General features: G+C 39.3%; 1 protein-coding gene across 1 annotated transcript in view; it reads right to left on the reverse strand.

Annotated features, from left to right (window-relative positions):
• NPAS3 (neuronal PAS domain protein 3) overlaps window positions 1-21,425 on the reverse strand; it is an 843,234-nt gene that overhangs the window by 362,586 nt on the left and 459,223 nt on the right. The window lies entirely within an intron of this gene.

Here is a 21,425-nt window from a genome sequence, read left to right on the forward strand (position 1 = left end):
AAAGAAACATAGAACAGGTCAAAAAGCAGCCAATGTATGCCAAATTAAAGCTCTGGCTTATTTTCCTAAGTAATGTCCTACAAGTACTGAATGACACGGAAAATCTGCTATAACTCACTGTGAATGTGATGTCTTCAGACAATACTCAAGTTTCCCATAATACAGAGATAGGAGGACATAATACAAATGTGACTTGATTTTCATTAATGAACAATGTGAAAACAGTTTGGTGCATCATTTATAGTGGTTCTGACGGAATGTATGAGTAGAAAGACAGCATCATGACTTTGGGTCCATGGAACGACCCTCCCTTGGACCCCATTTTCACTTACCCTCCCCTTTACAGCTAGACCTGCTTGATTCTTCACTTCAACCTCTCTTAACAGTATCTTAAATATCCTTGCCCATGACCTTCTGTCACATCCTTCTGGCAAAACCACGACTCTAGAGGAATTAAACTACCTTTGAGTTCCTTCTATACCCTCTGTTGCGTATTATGCAACCAGGCAGATTATTCCACTCTGAACTCAAGGTTACCAACACCAAGCAGATTTACCATCCTACACACAGTCCAATAGATTCCAGTTAGTAGCTCTCCCCTTCACATGTATTTAAAACCTTCTCTGCTCTTTCATACCTTACCTCAATCACATTTCTTCCCCTCTCTCAGCAGATGACTTTACCTCTATTTCCAGGGACCAAGATAAGGACACCACTAATCTTCCTACCACCACCTCATCTGCTTCTGTGCCTGTACTTTTCTCAAGCTGTCTTCTTAACATAAAGGTGGAATCCTCTCAGAAAAGGCCATCTACCTGAGTTCATGAATCTCCTCCACTTTCATCTTCTTCTTCAATTATCTCCTTATCTTCATCCTCTCTCTTTACTGCTTCATTCCTGTTAATGTGGAAAGTCAAGGATGGCAGACACTTTTCTTTATCTTCCAGCAGCCATGCTCCATTCTTCCTAAGAAGGCAGTAAGCTCAGGGAGCATGAGTTCTCTCCTTAGCACCAGAAGATGACCTGATTAGTTTAACTCAATGGTTCTCAAACTTGAAAATGCATCAGATTTACTTAGGAGGATTGTTTGATTTCTAGGCCCCACCCCAGAGTGTTTTCATTTGCTATGACTGAAATGGGGTCCAAGAATTTGCATTTCTCTAAGTCTCCATGAGATGGTGATGCTACTGGTTCAGAGACCATCCTTTGAGAACCCCTGGTCTAAATCATGCTTTATAACCACATTCCTCTTTATGAATGACCCATTTAGAATGGGGAAATAATTCAGTTTTAGCCAAAAAGATACAAATACAAGTCAGATGGAATGGGATAAAGAAAACTCTTGGAAAGAATTGTGTTCCCTTATTGAAAGATGGAGAACAAGAATCGTGCTTCTTTTTTTTTTTTTTTTTGCTTTGAATGAGATAATATGAAATTGAAGAAGCTTGTTAGTGTCCACTAAGTGTTTAGAACAAGGACAAAAATCCAAGACAAAGTTTGAATGGAAACAGTGAGAATTTAGCTTGAGTATATTTTTCGAACCACCGCAACACCCCTGGGTCCATCAATCTTTTTTTATGATGTAAGATTAATAACAAAGTCACCATTAGTCAGGTATTTTGTTCATTGCAATCAAATACAACTAACTAATGCACCTCCTGGACATCTGAACATATCCCTTTTTTGCTCCATATCCTCCTCTAGGTAGAACACTATCTTGCTCTTCCCATCAAACACACACATTTTAAAGAAGCGTCCTTTATTTTCTTATCTCCTATTGGCCCTTCAGCTCATTCTCATATGTCTTGCATACTTTTCACTCCACCAAAAATGTTCTCACCAGGACCTCACCACAACCCTCTGATTATAATAGATGTTTTTCAGGCTTAATCCTACTTGATCTTGCACAGCATTTGAAACACTTTATTTTTTAATCCTCTTTTGAAATAGTATTTTTCTCTAGGCTTCCATGACACTGATATTCTCTCCTGTTTTTTTTTTTTCCTACATCTCGATTACTTTTCCCTACTTGATCCTTAAGCATTATTCAGAGGTCACATATTTTCTCTTTTTATTTTTAGTTCCTGAATCTCACCCATGCTCTGAGTTGTTTCAATTACATTTACAGCAGATGGTACCTGTATCTCTTAACCAATCCTCCCTGTGAGATCCAGGCCCTGAAGATCAAGCACTTTCTTTTCTATCTGATGCCTCAGATACCTCACACTCAATATAACCCTAAAGGAAGGAAGGAAGGAAGGAAGGAAGGAAGGAAGGAAGGAAGGAAGGAAGGAAGGAAGGAAGGAAGGAAGGAAGGAAGAGAGGGAGGGAGGGAGGGAGGGAGGGAGGGAGGGAGGGAGGGAGGGAGGGAGGGAAGAAGGAAGGAAAATATAGGTAAGTTGGTTTCTTTTCATGTCAGTCCTACATTGTAACATCTCTGATACTGTCAAGCTATTTTGACTTGCTTTTGACCTAAGTGAAATTCCTTTGCTCTAAACTTCTGTAGCATCCTTCTCTTAATGTCCATCACATCTGTAATTATTTGTTTAAAGTCGGTTTTTCTTCCTTGATTAAAAGGTACATGAAGATCTTTACTTGTTCCCACTAAATCTGTCAGTGCCTGGCATATAACAGTACTCAAAATGTTTTTTGAATTAAAGTACATTTTTCTTATTTTTCAATATTCCCTTTAAAATTCCATATATAATACCTATTATGCAAGGTGTAATGAATAAAGTGGGTATTAATATGTATAGTAACATCTCAAGCATGCTACTCTGACACTGGTCAAGGCAGGACCAGAATAAGAATGTGCATTTCCTGTTATAGATTCTGCTTTTGGTGACTTTCAGCAAGGCTTCCCCCCCACCAAAACTGTTGTGTTAGAAGACAATGTCAAATGCAACCAATTACATCTCACATCTCCCTGGAGTGAATGAATCTAGTGATAGTGCATAAATTAAGCAAAATTAAATTAAATAATTTGAATACCACAAAAAGGCAAAAAAGACTATGGTCAGCAGGGAGAATCAATTCAAAATGTCTTGACTATCAATAAACTCTTTATACCCTTCTCGGTCTCTGGTTACTTAGGTCTGAAATTATAATTCCTGACTACTGCAGGCAACCCAACTTGTGTTCCCAACTGCTAAGAGCAGAATTCTCACCTGCCTTCACCATCACAATGAATTCTGCTCTTCCTACACTGCAGAGGTGGAGAGGTCATGGGTACTCTCAGTCACCTTAGAACAACACTAAGTGTGCCTCTTCCAATGCTCCTTGCTGGATGTTCTCCACCCCCCGCCCCAGACTGTATGAACTACTGCACCAGCCAACTGATCTGACCACTATGGGCTTCCCTGTCAGAGGAAAGAAGACAAATTCATTAAACTTAATTTTAAAGGTCCCCTCTTTCACTTCTCTTAACCCACTTCAGATGACACCTCTCTGAGCTACAATGTGTTACTATGCAGTGATCTTAGTTGCTAAGTATTACCCAAACTAACACTTTTAAAGAGATATTAACTAATCTATAATTCCTTAGATAACAGTGGGGACATATGAGAAATCACCTTTTGATATAGTCATTCAACAAATTCGATACTCTTTAGCAGGTACTCTTGTAGGCGCTACAAATATATAGCAGTGAATAAAAGTGACCCTCCCCTCACAAAGCTTGTGTTTTTAATAGAAGACACAAATATACAAACATGCACACACATATGTATGTGTGTATACATATATATATTTCTAATACATCTGACATTTTCCATAGGTTTCTTAGAGTCTCAATACGGACATGGGGTATAGTTGGTAAGGAAGAGAGACCTCCTTTCTGTATTATGCCTGCCACTTTCTCTCATTTACTTTTCATCTTTCTATGTCTCTTCCGTCTTTTTTTATTACTTGTTGTCTTTCTCTGACTTCACTGGGAAATCTCAGGAGCAAACCTACCTTTCATTTAAAGGAGACACGAGACCACCACATTACATACCCCCTGCAACATGCATGTGAACTGGGCTCCACTTAGCTGGCAAACCTCATGTACACTATTTGATATTTCCCCATCAACTCTCAGATGAGGATCTCAAAATGTTATCATATAACACTTACTAAGAACTGACAATGTGTGAAATGTCATACAGAGCTGAGAATTAGTCTTGGCTGCTGCTCGGTGCATTCACTAAGGCAAACTTTAATTCACTAAGGATACCAAAAACTGCCTGAAAGGACTATTAGGACAACTATTAGGAAGTCCAATATGCTGTCTGAAGGTCCCAACAGTGCATTAGTGCCAAGAACAAAGGGCCAGCTATAAAACCTGCTCTGTTGTATGCTATCTATAGGGAAAAAAAATTAGCCTGGTTCAGGAAGTGATCCCATTTACTTCCTGTACATAATTTAATCGAATCATTTTCTTCCTAGTACCAAATAATGTCCTGGTTGTTTGAATATACCAATATTTTTTCCAGATATAAGGGGACCCTTGGTAAATCTCTTTGTCAACAATCTCATTATCTATAAAAAAGTAAGTCTAAGGAAACTTGCCTACCCGGCATTTAAGATTTTAAAGTACCTAGTGGATCACTCTGAATACCACCTACACTTTCATACAGAGAACAACGTACTATGCTTTGTCTTTCTACCAACAAAATGAAAAACATATCTGGTTCCACAGGACATCAGTGTCTACTAGACATAAGGAGGCTTGCAGTGGAAAGTGCTTCTGTGGTGGTACCTGTAGAACAGCCCCTTACCTTTCTGCTTCCTGACCCCCCCCCCCAAGATTCAGAAATCAAATTAATTATTTCACTATGTGGAATATTTCTGCTCAGGAACCACTGCAAGGAAGTTTTATGAATGAGGTTGCTGATAGTGAGGATCAATGCCACACCTCAATTAGGCTTGTCTCACAGATATGGAGAACCCCCTCCCCCCACACAAAAAAAGACGACAATAATGATGAAAGACTCTCACAGACAAGAGTTCTGCAAAATTCAAAGTGTACCTCAGTTACATACAGATAAGAACCCAGTGTCTCCTTGAGGTTTCAGTTTTGGTTAAAAGTAGCAAATGTAAAAGAGGAAAAAAAATGATTTGCCAATTTACTGCTTAGATCTCAATTTTAACAACAAAGTAATATAGCATGAAAACCTGGTTACTCAACAGCACTCGGCCATGCAGAAGATGGTTCAATGAGCTCCTCTCGTCTGACTTGTCATGATGACTGACACTTTCTAATATTGAGCTGGAAATAATATGGATATTTAATACCGTAGTGTTTACATCAAATAGAAGCAAAGCGCTATTGTTTATCAGCAATCTATTTCTGATGGCATGAATCTATATAGACATAATTACTGTTGAATGATGAGCTCTGATTTTCACATTATGGCATAAACAAATCTGCAGAATATTCACAATGTTTCATCCTGTGTGATTTGAAAAACCTCATAAAGCCAAATTCTTAAGTATTTCCTATGCTTGCCACTTGAATTTTGACTAAAATTTACCTTTTAGATCTGTTATGCCACTCATGAATTTTTTACAGTATCCATCTGTGCTTTGCAATCTCTATTCTCCATGGTTCCACATTGTTTTGGCTAACTAACAGGCCCATATGTTGCCTTAATGTATTTCTGCACAATGTTTGTGCTTAAAAAAAAAAAACCACAGGGAAAAACCACAGGTCTAAATAAGCTATAAAGAACATCCACATACAGTTAGACTGTCTTTACTGAGTCTGGAGACATTATGATTCTGCTGCGACAAGCAGCATTTGTCTTCATTTTGTCTGACTGTCCTCATGTGTTATTATTAGTGGCTGTCAGGCTGAGGCAGAAAAAAATAGCATCACTTGGGTAAGAAGTTGAATGCATAAATGCAATACTACACATGGCGGCTGAGGGTGGGGAGTCTGTTTGAGACGCCTAAGTGCAAACACCAGGATGAGGAAATTTAAAAGTGAAAATCCTTACTTGGCAAATGTGAGGAGAAAAATCTATGACTTCCTTGTCTAAGAAGCAAAGTGAAGGCTAATTATTGACACAAATTTAGCAGCCTTGGAATATCTTTGAAGACCATCTTTTCAACATGTCAGCTTAGCTTTAATTGTAAGAAAACAAATATGTTGGAACAGTTGCCTCCGGGCCGGTGTTTCAGATAATGTTGACAAATACCTTGCATTTTAAAGTTGAGCTTTTAGTGTACAAAAAAAGTAACTGGAAAGTGTATCTTCCATGCAAATCACTTGCAAACGGCAGTCAATCCCTCCGCTCCAAACAGGTGCTACCTGGGGAGCAGAGGCCCTGGGAGAGTTTCTCTCTCGCTTGGTGTCTCAGTTTCAGGAGGCAGTTCACCACCACCTCCTTCTTTTTAAAAAAATCATTAATGTAAGACAAAATAAGACAAACCAGATTATCATAAGACCCGGAAATTATTACACTCAGCTCCTTATCAGGTAGGAACACTTTAATTATGCAGGAAGTGGAAGATTTCTCTCTAAAACTACATTTATCTTTATCTTCTTATATTCCTATCTGAAAAGATTATCGCCTTTCTCCTCTACTGTCCTTTGCGGTTATTAAACAAAAATTTTTCATCAAAAGCCTTAAAAAATGCTTTTAAAAAAACCAGTGCAACTACAAGTAAGTAAAGATTTACCTTTTCATCAGCATCTCGGAAAGTTTCTTTCAAGAAGTCTGCCTTCTATGGCTTTCTTTGCCCATCACCCATAAAAGTCACAGCTTCTATGGTTTTGAAATACTCAAACATGCCTTTTATAAACATACATAATTTTCATATGTACAACAAAAAATGGGTTGATCTTACACTAATACATTGAGACAACTTTTTTATTTTTAAATTATTATTCTTACCTTGGTCCTTTTCCTAATGCTATCCCTAACTGCTTATTTTCCTTAATCATATTATTCTTAGTCTCCCTTTGGGCCCAGCCTAGGTGTTTTTCCTTGATAAACCAGTCACATTGATTTCTTCTTTTTTGAAGCTTTTACTTTCCAACTGTCCTGATCAGATATTAGTTGCTTCGCATTTTCCTACAATGCACAATGCAGTGCCTCACGATATCAATTTAAGCAGGTGCTTAGTATAAAACTATATTACTAGTTGTTTTGTATGCTTGCGATTTGTCCTTCCAACTAGACTATAAGTACTTTGTGGGTGGAGAGCTTTTATCTTATTCTTTATAATTCTTAGCTCATAGTAGGTGGTGGTAAAATAAATAATCACATATGAACAAAGGAGAGTTTATGCAAAAGTAACTGATTTGCATACAGTAGGACAAGCCTCTGGTAATGTATTAAGAAAAAGAAGCAGGAGCAGGGCTGTCTAAAGTGATAAATGGAGCCCCGTGTGGAAGATCAATGATCACGGAAATATTCAAATGAAAGTGTTGCAATTCCAAAAGGATTTTCCCTAAGCATTTCTCTCCCATCTGCACCGCCCCAAAATACATGAAAATAAAACCCGAGGACATCCTAAACAACAACAAAAAAATCTTGCAACTATATTAACATATCCCCTTAAAAGACATCAACCGAGAAACGCAAATATTTTTATAGAAAAGTATGTAGAGTGGGGGAAGCAAAGAGTCCACGGAAGTATTTCTAAAAATATTTCACTCCTTTAAAAATAAAGGGTTTATTTTTCAGTGCCTCGGAAAATATCTCTGCAGAAGCTCTGTGGATTAGTTGTTAGCGCATGGCCCACTGTGTCATCTATTATCACCCCTTGTGGCACACTCTGGATTCTTTTCTAAACTAGGAGACGCTGTTGAGCCTTTGGTCCTTCTCCCTCGTTTGCTTGTAAACTACTCACTGCTTATCAGCCCTCTCCCTGGGACATTCAGGACAGAGGGGGACACACATCCATTACTTACAGGTTATGTGGGGCTCTAGCAACAAGATTAGGCGGGGCATTAAGTGCAAAAATGTTCGTGGAGAACATAAGCTGTAAAGTTTTAGGTAAATATCTGCATCCTCGGTTCCTCTTGAACTAATTTTTGTGTGCAATTAGCCACAGATTTCTGAAAACACATCTCGATTGCTTTGGTTGATTAATCTTTTGGTAATTAATAATCTAAGTCTTTATAAACTGTCAGCATTTTGAAAGCATGCATGCATGCATTCAGGTGTCTGTGTTTGTGTGTAATTCCAGGGGAACTGAAACCATCGATAAGGAGGGAATTCACCGTGGAAGACACGTACATAGTAATTCTCTGTCAAAAAAAGTTAAAAATAGTTCTTTTAGCAAAAACAACTTATGTTACCATATACAACAGTAAGTTATTTATTACTGCTTATTTCTTTCTCTGTTCCTCTTGACTTCAGTTAAATCTCATTTTTACCCCTAAAAGGGACTCATACTAATGAGATTGTTTTATAACAAGTTGAACACAACTTGTAAAAGTTGTGTTCAAAAGTGCAGATACTTTAGAGGATAACAGTGTCAGTGACCTGATGGGGCTTCCCAGGGTAGAAGTAAGGTCTAAGGTGTAAACACAGTTCACAACAAAAGACTTGGTATGCTTTTCTCTCTGAATAATTGGGAAGATTCAATGTGTAACCAAACATGTCTTCCTTCAAATGTTTCAGTAGGATATTTTACTGCGGACCTGCTACCTCCTTTCCATGCCTGGCAATCCCAGAGTTGAACTGGCAAACTCACTGTGAAGTGCACCCTGGGTTGTGTGGTATCAACTAAGGGAACAGGTAAATGTCTGTGTAGAATGGGGCTGTTAGTACATTGCAGTTATATTTGAGAGGGCATGATTCAGCCCAGACTACGTCATTACCAGTAAGGTGACAATTCTTATCACAATAGAGGTTTTAATGGCTATCAATTCAAAACCATTATTTCATAAATAGTGATTTTTGAGGATTTTCCAGGAACATGCATTTAATGTTTCTAGCTATCAGTGGCAATGTTCCATAGTCTGAGATAAGCTAAAACAGATTGATGTTTAAAATTTTTTATTTATAAAACCTGTACCAATTAACCTAAATAGGGTTCTTAATTACATCATCTTGCATCCACTTGCCTGAAACTATGAAGTGCCAACTTTTAGCACCATTTTCCTAATAAAAATCATACAGAAATAAAAGTTATTCAGGAAATCAAAGCCAGAGTCTTATCTCATTGGCAGTTAAAATTTCTTATCTCTCCCAGAAATCTCATTGTTATAATTGGAAACCATATGAAAACATTCAGAGAGAAATGAATTAGAAGAGAAAAAAATATTAAAGCTCAGAAGAAATATGCAAGCAGGCATAAATACTAACATTCAGAACTAGAAAGTGTTAAGTTCTAGAAAGAAACTACTGAAATCACTTTTCAGTCTCTCATTTCTAAAAAATAAGAAACTTAATTCTTGTGATGGAGTCAGAACGGTAAGCATCAATCTCTACTAAAAATATATTGTCATTTGCTAGGTAGAAAGAACATTTTAATAATAGTTTTCCATTGGATTTTTGAAGAAGGCAAGCCATCAAAGCTAAATGTATTCAATAGGACTGGACAAATATATTTTAGAAACATGTCCCCCCATGTTTTAATTATTTCATAATTTAATTCTAAAAGTAATTTAGGCTTTCCTAGGTTATTTTTACTTAGTAGTTTTAAACACACACACAGACACAGACACACACACAATAAAACCAGAAACCTCTTACCAGAAACATGTTATGAAAGTAGTGTTATCAATGAGGATTTTAATAAAATCCTGGAGACAGATAAAATCTCAGTACATCTTCTGGTCTAGTGCCCCGACTCCACCAAGATAAATTAATTTTTTTCCTTTTAGATATCTCCAGGGAATAGAGTCCTTGTTGTTCTTCAATACCTCGTTCTCACCTTCAATCAATTTTATTATCACAGAATTTATCCCTTATTCAACCTAAATTGTGCATGTGGAAGCCTGCACCACCTTCTGTAGCTTCCTACCTATGAAGATGGAGTTGATTCATAAGCACTTATTGTATGCTTGATGTATGCAGAGATGGATTTAAAAATACAAAAGAGAACAGCAAGGTTTGCTGCAGCGGGGTCCCCACATAGCTGGCAACAGAGACATCCCGGGGGGAGTTTTACGGAATTTGAGAGCTGAAAAAACTTGGCTAGTGTATAATCCAAAGAGCAGTTAAATATAACACTTTCATCCATGTAAGCCTTATATTATAGGTAGCAACAATATGAGTGCTGGAGGAAACTAAATTCAAATATATTTAAAAGAGATAGAATCAATCAAGAAAAGGACATGGACAACAGTGTAGTGATTGCTGGGGGGCTGGGGGTGTACGGGGGCTAATGGTAACGGAAAAAATACAGTAAAGATTAAATTAAAAAAAACCTTATAGTAAAAGTAAGTTTGGAGCATGATCTTGTAGGATATAAAGGATAATAGTGTCAGGAAGGAGAGAAACAAACGGCCCAAAGAGGAAATGGGTTGAATCAAACACAAAGAACTGACAGACTGAGAAATTTTTCACGTAGGACAGTAACTATCTAGGATGGAAAACATGAGAGAGCAGAGGTGCGGAGAAACCACAGCATGGACATGAAGCCTTTCACACACAGATTCCTCCATGGGAATCTCTAAGAGACCTAGTCTATGTGTCTGACATGCACACCCACACACACACACAGGTATCTGTCACTGTGCATGTGATTTCCATATAAAGTGATTGACATACAGAATACTATTGAGAGAAGATTGAAGCAAGTGTCTGATATAATAAAGGGTTAATGATATCAGAAAAGACTCCTCTAAGGCAAAATAGGTTTTTTAGGTGAACTTTGAAGAAATACAAGATTCGTACAGAAAGATTTGAGAAAACACAAATAAATAAAGGCTTGCTCAGAGAGGCAAAGATAGTAGTGTCTATCTAGTCCAGGGATAACGAGGGGGAAAAAAGATTTGGATCTTATTAAATACTTAGTAAAAATTACTTTTTAGAGTGTTTTCTTCACTCTTCTTCTTGTCCTTTGCCTGTGTGGATTTTTGTTCCTCTGTAGAGTTCATGGATTTTTCAATGAAGGTAATCCGAGACTCCAAAAAATTTGTGTCTGTGTAATAAGGTGAAGAATCTGCCTGATAAGGATGGACTCCCCTCAGCAAGGTAAGCAGACCAAGAATGGGAACGTTTCCATTTATAGATAAAAACTACAGATAAATTCCCTCTAGGGGATTAAATGGTGGAAGTTGGAGCCCTTTAAGTGCCACACGAAGGCTCTGCCTTCGTGGAGGCATCTCCGACACAGGCAATGTGTGCACCGGCTTTAGCGGAGTCCTATGCACCTTGGATGCAACATACATTTGCTGATGAAATTTGGGTGCTTGTCACATCTCAGGAAAAACTAGGACAGTGGCTACCCCATAAATAAAGAGGACTCTCCTTTGGCATATTTTAGGGTTTGGAGGGTGAGAGAGGGGAATTCCGCCATTCAAATTTCTTGTCCACTTTTATCGCAGAAAAGTTTTATTTCCCCAAAGCAAGCCTGCGCTACCTTCAATGTTTAAAAGTTTACTGGTTTCTGTAGACCAGTAATTCTTAAGGTGGAGACAGTGTCAGAGCCAAACCCCACCCTGCCTCCCACCAGCAGGAGCCCCGACCCCAAGGCCCTCAGAAGGTCCTCCCTCCACCCTGAGCATCCTTATCTGAAGAGCCAGCGTTTCCAGCACAGCATTCACTCCAGGGCCCACTCTCGTCAGAAATCAATCATCAAATTCTCAAGAAGAAACACAAGGAGAGGCTCCATAATAGCTTACAGGTTGGGAAAGGATTACTGATGAGAGCCTCAGTTGTTTCTAAAATTCGAAGTGAAAACTGTCAGTAATGGGCAGGAACACTGAAGCAGAAATGCTTGGTACAGGAATTTAGGAAGATTTCCGATTAGAGATTGAAGTTGATCTCCTCCGTCACTGAACTACTCAGGGTATAATTGAAGGAACTTACTAAGAGATGCTTTGGGTTTATAAAATAAGATGGGTACCCTGCCTTACATGTCGTAGGGAGGCCCTGTGATTTCATGGCATATCTTAAATACCAAAATACATTTTTTAAAAAGATGAGCTGAACAAGATTTCTATTTCTCTCCACCGACTTTGGTTTGTTTGCTCTTATCTTTTGCTGACTCGTCGTAGGGAAAATAATTACATGTTTGTTGCTGAAATGAAATTAATTGCGCGAGGTGCTTTAATCTAATATGTCTACTCTGGTCTGTCTGCAATCTGCAGTCTTGCTCCAGCCCTTTCCACTTTCCCACATACATACAATGCCTGGACACTGCAGGTCCTTACAGCACGGGCTTCTAAGTAAGTACATAACCTGTTTCACTTGATCCTGAGAAAAATAAAGATGAAGGAAAGAGAAAGTTCTATCAGAAGATGAAGGCAGACTTTCATTTATGACGTCATATGAAAAGAACACGTCAAGAATTACCAGCACATTTTAATGGCAAGAATGGGAAGAGACTGGAACGTGATGGGCTTTACTCCAGAGCTCAATCCAGAAAGAACAAAATTTTCTCTAAAATCCTTGAGGTCCTAGGTTAAATGAAGTCAACCAAGTAGCTGAGGGCAGAATTTCGATCGGCCAGAAAGGACACTTTGCATTCTCACAATCTGAAGTCTTTTCAGAGGCACGTACGAAGTGGTAATACTTTTTTCTTATCTCCACCCACACGAGCGGCTCAGGCCCATGAAATGTCTATTTTTATGGCCTCTAGTCCTTAGACCAGGACTCCTGTTGCACTGTCTGCTCGCGCTGCCAGTTCTAAGGCATTTTACTGTGGTTACTTGCATACCCTCGGCTTCTGATGCCCGGCAAGTTCAGAGATGAGGAGCTCAAGGGCTCACTCTAGGCCTTTACGTTCAAAGGCAGCAAAATCAATATCTATTTCCAAAAGATAGATGTAAGGCTGCTGGAGTTCCTAAATACTCCCAGTTACTCGGAAGCAAAGCAGTTTTGATAGGAGAGTCACAAAACAGTCAGAAGTGGGGCCGTGCCCTCATGCAGCTTCTAGAGACCAGAGGCTCAGAAAAGGATAAAGGAATGACATCAATAGCAAATGGAACTTTTAAAGGTATACTTTGAATTTTCCCAGGGCAAAACAATGAGGAACAAAGATTCGCACCAGAGTATAGCAGTAAGGAAAGTGCTGTCATAACACATAAGGGGGAAAAAAAACTAAAACTGCAAAGAAGTGCAGTTCTGAGTTACACTAGAGAGAGAAACTGACCAAGTGATCAGTTTATCTAAGAATGACCTTATTAAATTGGTGGGCCTTTCATACTTGTATTTCCTGTGACATGGACTGCATTTATTTTCAATCCCTTATATTGTATAAAAAGTCACTTCTCAATTTTGTACCTAACATGATACTCTGTGATCATTACACAGCACCAGGTGGAGAACTCCTTGAAGCCAAGATTGTTTAGCTCTGTATTTCCAGTTCCTGGTACGGAATCTGGCATATGGAAGTCTTTAAATAAGTATTTATTAAATGAATATTAGTAATTTTATTGTGTACACTTTATTTCCAAAGACATTATCTGCTTTAATATTAATGGCTCTAAAATATAGGTTTATTATCCATTTCCACAGGTAAGGGTACACAATCAAACAGATTCAGTTGTTTTTCTGAGACCAACTATATAATTAGGATCAGAATGCCAATTGAGCTTAGGTCTTCAGACTCTTGCAAGTATATAAGGTTTCTTTAGTATTGCAACTAAAAATCCAAACAGATAAACCATGTCAGAACAATTTTGGCAATATATTTCACTAGCGATAAAAACATGCCACACCATTCGGACCATTACCTTGAAATGGTTTAAAGGGAATATTGCAGATGAAAGGTTAAAAAGTTACAGACCAAAGATAGTCAATTTGGTATTACTTTGTCAAAAAATAAAATCCACTTAACTTTACAGTAAGAGGAGGCTAGTTAAGTAAATTAGAGCATATCACTTGATTGAATATTACATCAGAGTTATTAAAATAATTTTGAAGACTGTAGCAATATGGAAAAAGCATGTTGTAATGATTGGTGGGAAAAAAAATCTAAGTTTTGATTCTGCTATGATTAAAAATACACAAAACTCCACTGAAAGAGAGTCTAAGTCTCGGGGTGGTGGTATTGCTGGGCTTTACCCTGTACGTCGAGCTGTATAGCATCTAAATATCTAGAAATGTCTAAAATAGGAAATAAGACACACATGTGACCACCCTACAAAGATAGCTTGCCATAAAAGTATCAGACTAAATACTTTAAGAATTCAGAAGAGAGGGCATTGCTATTAAGTGAAATGATGAAGGAAGGTTTTTTATTTTATCATTTTTTAAAAATAGTGGATGACATCTACCTGAGCTGGAAAGAAAGGGCAGAATTTCAGTAGGTTAAAACTAAATGAGCACTTGTAGGTGGCTGGGAAGATATTTCAAAAGAAAGCAGTAGGAGCAAAGGCAAAGACAAGAGGCGGAAACCAAGGCCTGTTCAGGAAGTGGCCGAGCTGCGGTATTAGACAAATTGTAGTGACCGACAGGGGTAGGTAGTTTCTCCCCTTGGCACCCTTGACATTTTCAGCTGGAAGATACATTTGGAGAGCTTCCCTGTGCATTGCAAATGTGCAGCAGCAGCCCTGGCTTCTAAATAGATGCCAGTAGCAACACCCCAGTGGTGGCACACAAAAATGCCTCCAGACATTGCCACATGTCTCCCAGAGGGCACAGAGCCTCCTGGGGAGCAACATCGGGCCTGGTCAGGAAATGCTGGGCTGGAACTTAGGTTGAAACGTGGTTGCAGCCCAAGCATGAGGTCCAGCTAATGGGGAACAGTAACCTGGAACACTAAGAAGGACAGATTCTAGCTGTAGGCTCATAAGGTGAGCCCCAAAAAACCCAGGGATATTGAGCAGAGTTGATATTTTTAATTCCTGGGCCAGAAAGTAGGTTTGGACTCATCGCTGTGATGACCTTACAGAAGGTGCCTTGCATATCGTAAAAGAGGTCTGAACTGCAATGAGTAATGGCGAATCCTCTGTTGTCTAAATTAGAAAATCGATAAAAATAATGAGCATATTCTAGTTATTAATCCAAGGATCAAGTGTAGGAGGGATTAAATCAACCAGCCTCTAAAGGCAGGTAGACAGGAAATGATTTAGGAGTAGATAGAAATCATTTCAGTGCGAAGAAAAAGAACCTGAAATATGGTTACAGGTATGGAAAGGACAGCAAACATCAAAATTGAAGAGGGTCATCAAAAGTTTAAATAAGCTAAATGTACTGTACCCACTCCAAGCCTCTGGAAATGGTCACTGGGATTTAACTATGAGCAGAAAGCCACATGAACTTGGTCACATTTAGTAAATTTTAGTACCACTGGAAGGCTCCTTCTGTAGTTTATTTATTATTTTTAATTCCATGGATTTAGGCAGCTTCATGACACTTGAGAAAAGGATTAATAAAATAAATTTACAAATATTTATAAGTGGATTTTATTCACGCAGCAATTTCAAAAAAATACAGCAACTCAACTTGCATCTGCCACCGTTACAACCACCGAGAAGGCAGCGAAGTACCCCCGTCACTTGGAACTCGATGCAGATCTCCATTTAGTGCATGAAATCCCTGCCAAGCAGTTAAGGCACCCGATGTTTCAGGGTGATCTCCTGTAGTTGCTTGCTGGGCTTGGCTTTCTGGTCAAACTCACTCAGATTACAGAACGGGGCAGTTCCCTCCTATTGGCTCTGGGAGTCCACACTCCTACTCCTTTCTATAGTAGCCAATTGAGGCAAAGCATAAAGGCCCAGGGGTAGCATCTGCAGAAATCATAGCTTATGAGTGAATCTCATTGAGCCTTCTGCACTTTTCACTTTCAAATTAAGCTGGTGATCTGAATAAACTGTGCTGAAGTCCCCACTTTACAAAAGACATAGGTCAGGGAAATATTTAATTATATTATGTAGCATTCTTTTCTTTCCTATTAAGCAGTGCTTTACTAAGCAATGAGATTAGATGGAGAGAGAGCAGTGATTTATCATCTTTTAAAATGGTGGAAATACAATGACAACTAAAATTATAAATGAAGATAAAACAATCCCCATAACCTTTTAACCTAAAGCATGTATTTAACATATATAATAACCATATATAATAGTATCAAATGTTTTTAGTGGTTGTTCAATTGTAGTTATAAAGGCCACTAGATGGGGAGGCAATTCCGCCCCAGCGATACTTTTCTGTCATTGGCACTAATACTTTCTATCGACTCACTGCTTCTCTCCTGGGTTCTCATCCTTCTGTGCTATCACAGAATCACTACAGGGGCCCTCAACTCCCCCCGCCACAAACTTACAAGTTCCTACAAGTATTTTAAAACTTTTAAAAAAGATTTATTTATTTATTTATCTTAAGAGGGGAAGGGAAGGAGAGAGGGAGAGAAATATCAATGTATGGTTGGTTGCCTCTCGTGCATCCCCTGCAGGGACCTGGCCTGCAACCCAAGCATGAGCCCTGACTAGGAATCGAACCACAATCCTCTGGTTCGCAGGCCTGCACTCAACCCACTGAGCTATACCCGCCGGGGCTTAAAACTTTTTAACAAACAATCAACAGTACCTTATAGTATGGACACTCTTTTTCAAGTTACTCCACAAATAATGTAGTTGAAGTATTTAACTCAAAAGCAGGCAATATTTAAATGATTGTATCAGTGCGAAGAACTTAGACACCCTGGAGAGAGAAGTTTTACATTTTTAGTATCTCTTTGCCTGATTGTTTGCTACTGCGTAAGCAATTTTTGTGTCCAAAAATAAGGCTGTAGAGCAAAAATTAAGTCATTTCCCTCAAGACACTTTGCATCCTCCACTTTCCTCATGTGCACTCTTCACAGAAATCCTAAAAACTTTGTCATGCCATAAAACACCCCCACCACATCTGGCTACATGCAATTCCCCACCCCAGCCCCCGCCTGTGAAATGAAGAAAGACTGAATGCTCCTGTCCCCAGCTTCTTTGTTCCTGGTGCCTTCCTTCACAAAGGACACAGGACAGCATTTCCTATGGGACAGTGCCCAGAAAACTGCTGGCACCCCGTGAGCACTGCTATTAACAGTAATAAGAACACAAGCTACATTTATAAGCAAAGGAAACATGACCAGATCCCTGTTCTGGTTTAATATGATAATTGAAAATTACCTCATGCAAGGTGTTCAATGACCAATAAATGTTTGGATGGTGGCCAGTGGCCTCTGGATGTACAGGCGTTTGATTATGAAAGGATGTTTGGCTATTTCCCAGAAAGAACAGATAAAAAGGACGGCGTTCTTTTCTCCCTTCTCTCTGTATATGGCATGAGAGCAAAGGCAGGCTAGAACAAGGCTGAATCGGGGACGATCTGTAACCATTTGTCCAGTGATGAAATATACAACCTTGCACGTTTTCCCACCATGCCATCACCAAGGGCAAACTGATGGTAAAGAACTCAACTCTTGCAGGAAAAGTTAAGTGAATAGCTCTGAAGACTTGGAGACAGAACGCCTGGTAACCAGTCAAGTTTTAATACTTAGATTAGACTGTACAAATGAGAACAATACAGTACTGATAAATTGGGGTAAAATCTGGGAAAGAATACTCGTATCTATAGATCCTTGCTTGAAAGGAGTCATGTGCATTTATAATATCTTTCAATTAGCATTTTTTAAAATATTAAGAGTTAAGCATTAAACTATTAAGTAGTAAGTACTAAACTATTAGGAATCTAGTATTAAGAACTGTACTTTGATGGGGATTAATTCAGATCAAATTTCTTACTTCCTGCATGCTTATTACAATTCATCCTTGGCTGGGGTGTGGGCTGGGTGGAGGAGGGCAAAGGAGGAAAACTGGAACAACCATAATAGAGTAACAGTAAAAATGATTTAATAAAAAAAGAGCCCTGGCTGGTGTAGCTCAGTGGATTGAGCGCGGACCTGCGAACCAGACAATCGCGGTTCGATTCCCAGTCAGGGCACATGCCTGGGTTGCACACCAGTTCCCTGCAGGCCAGTTCCCAGCAGGGGATGCACGAAAGGCAACCATACATTGATGCTTCTCTCCCTCTCTCCTTCCCTTCCCCTCTAAAGATAAATAAAATATTAAAAAAAAAAGAAAATGGTGTTTTAAAATGCAGTTATTTTGCTAAGTCAACTTTTTTTGATGTCCTGGTTTTATTCTGTTTTCCTTTTTAATTTCAGCCACTCATATGGGGAATTTATTGCAAGCTGAGAAGCAACCTACAGATATAATTCATGTTTTTTGAGTGTATCCTGACCCCCAAAAAAAGCAGTAAAGTGTTTATCTGCGGTTAAATCAACTTATCCCTTACCTTAGATGTGCAGGCAAGGATCACAGCCCCTAGGGATATCTGCTGAGTACTCATATCCATTCCAAATAGAAGTGGGAAGAGAGGAAAACAGAAAAAAGGAAAGATGAAGGAAAGCAGAGAAAAACACAGGCACTGAGAATTTTAAGATGGGAATACGTAGTAATTTGTTAGTTGTGCTTATATGAAAGAGTAACACTTGGATGATTTCCAGTCTCCATTTCTATTATATTAAACTGTGTGCCAGTTGCTGACACCTGAAGGCTTTTTATTTAAAAATGCCACATCATATGATTCAACATAATACTAAACACTGGAAAAAATTTACCCAAAGTTACCAAAGAAGAGTTACTTTAATGTAGACCTGAAGGTCAAAGGAGTTGTTTTGGAAGAAAATGACACACCAGTTCAGAACTGACCTTGCATTTTTTCTCTGAGGACCTCTGTGAGTATCACCAATGACCCGAGGGACCAGAAATCACCCAAGTCCAGCGGAAATGGAAAAGATGGCTTTCCTAGATGTCCTACAGCCAAGAAGAATATTTGCTGAGTCTGTGCAATGGTCTGCTAAGTTCAGTGGGGATTTACCAAGGATGACATTTCTCTACACTGAAACACAGATCATCCAGGGGAGGGGAGGGGAGAAAACAGGGTCAACAGATTATCCACTGAAGGGCTTCAGTGAGGGGAAAACAGAGTTCATTTGGAGACCACAGACCATTTGCAGGTTTTCAGCCACATTTAGAGGAAATGAGAAGTTTGATTTTCCTTTACAGTCTTCATCTTCTGGGTCTCAGCAGGGGTTGAAACAGTTTCATACAACAGAACAGAGAAATTATTAGGCCCTTTGAAATGTACTGTGCAGAGGACTATACTGGCATTGTGTGTTTATAGGCAAATTAGGAGCTCTGATGGTTTGTTTTCTTTGAGCTAACAAGTCATTAGAAGGGCCTGGCCCTCCAAGCACACTCTCTGAAGGTATTCATAAATTGTGATTCTGGGTTAGAGAAATGGAATAGTGGGTTAAAACCATGGTACCAGGACTCTCTGTTCTCCCTATCACAGTTGTAAGACAGAGGAAAAACTATCAGAGAAGCATTCTGTGAGATTTCTGCTGTGGTGTTTTGTATTTTTTTTTATTGTCGATGTTATCACAGATGTCTCCAGTATCTCCCCCTTCGCCACGCCCCCTCCAGGCTCCACCTTCCGCCCTGGCCTTTAAAGGCAGTTTTGAGTGAGATTCCTTTGCTACCTAATATTTCTGATGAAACGAAGTTGCACACTTTGAGTCAGACTCTTTGCAGAAGGAGAAGGCATGAATGAAGGGCTGAGGGAAACCAGCCAGCCCAGGATTATCCACTTCTTCTTCTCTGGGTGTTCTTGTGCCAGGTGCCCATCAGGTGAGTCAAAAAGCACATGCCAGCTCTGCCAGAGTCATGAACATTTTTTTACCCAGCGTGCTCCATGGCCCATAGGTTCCTGACTCTTTCAAGGTTTTGTAGTAAAGCAGAAGAAGTCTCCTATTGTTCTTGATAATCTAGCTTTCCAATTTTTACTTCATTCTCTTTCTTTCTCCCTCCCATTTACACTCTGCTCTCCCCTTGCCTTTCCCTACCCCACTCGTATATGTTGACCATTTTGCTCAGGGGAGAGTTGACCAGGGCATGGCCCAAGATTCTAAGATAGACTACAAGTGCCAGGGTGACCATACACATACAAACAGTGGAGTCTGCTATAGAATTATACACCAAGGAGAAAGGCTTAATTTTGAATATATGTTCTTATCAACACACTGAAGACATCTGCTTCGTGTATTTTCATTTAAGACAGTTCACTTGGAAAGACAGTCTTCTCCTTCATCTCCCATGTTACCTGGGTAAAAAGAAGTTTATTGCAATATAGACTACCAGGTCTCTTACATTTGATTTTTTGGTCAAGATGGTATGTTAATACAAGACAAATGAAGGAGGCACCTGATCAGATTCAAATGAACACACCGACAGTTTTTGTACTCTTCTTACTTGTGGATGAATGAGTGACCCTTCAGTGAAGGACCTTCTCATACACTGCTCTCTGAAAAAATAGCACTAGTGCAAGACACCCTCAGTCACTGCCTGGGTGAAATGCTGTCCATCCAAGGGAAGACTGCCAAACAGAGTTCTGGGGTGGTGGGGTCAAATGGTTTTTCAATACTTTAATCCAGGTCACACCTATTATGAAGGAAAAAGAAATCTGTAATGAATCTGAAACATACTTTTATAGATGCTGTAAGATTTTTTTTTATTTTCTAAAAGATTTTTATTTATTTTCTATAAGATTTTGTTTATTTATTTTTAGAGAGATGGGGGGAGACAGAAAGAGAGGGAGAGAAACATCAATGTGTGGTTTTCTCTCACACACCCGACTGGAGACCTGGCCCACAACCCAGGCCTGTGCCCTGACTGGGAACTGAACCAGCAACACTTTGGTTCTCAGGCCAGCACTCAATCCACTGAGCCACACCAGCCAGGGCAGATGCTGTAAGATTTTTAAAGATAGAATTTGTTAGGGGCTCTTTTGAAGTCCTAAGACAAAGCAAAACACCCATAAAACAATATTAACAATTAGGGCTTATCTAGGACTTGGAAGTGGTAAAAGAGGTTAGGAGGCAACTCAAGGAAGCCTTCTACAGTGAAGACCTGATCTGGTCACACCCCACTGCTTTGTAAAGACATAGTCAGCTTCACGGTTTAATTCATGTTCATTTGATTTATATTTATTATTTATTAGTCAACGCAGAAGAGCTTCGAAAACTTCTGAATTACCCACTTACAAATTACTTCTGAGGTGAGAAGAAGGAAGAAAATGTCCTTTGTAAAGAGCATCATGGTTTTGCCCCACGGAAGATCCAACCTCAGCTCTTATTTTGTTCAGAAATTGCCTCTTCCTGCCTAAAGGGCTTCGAAACACCTCCCCCATCATGCCGCAAGGGCACTGAACACGGACGGTGCAGAAAGGGTGCAGTTGACAAAGACCGCAGGCCCGATCATCCAGGTGCTTCAG

This window comes from Artibeus jamaicensis, unplaced genomic scaffold, assembly GCF_021234435.1.
Source record: "Artibeus jamaicensis isolate MK-2021 breed Jamaican fruit bat unplaced genomic scaffold, CSHL_Jam_final contig_588, whole genome shotgun sequence".
In the NCBI taxonomy this organism is placed as follows: domain Eukaryota; kingdom Metazoa; phylum Chordata; class Mammalia; order Chiroptera; family Phyllostomidae; genus Artibeus; species Artibeus jamaicensis.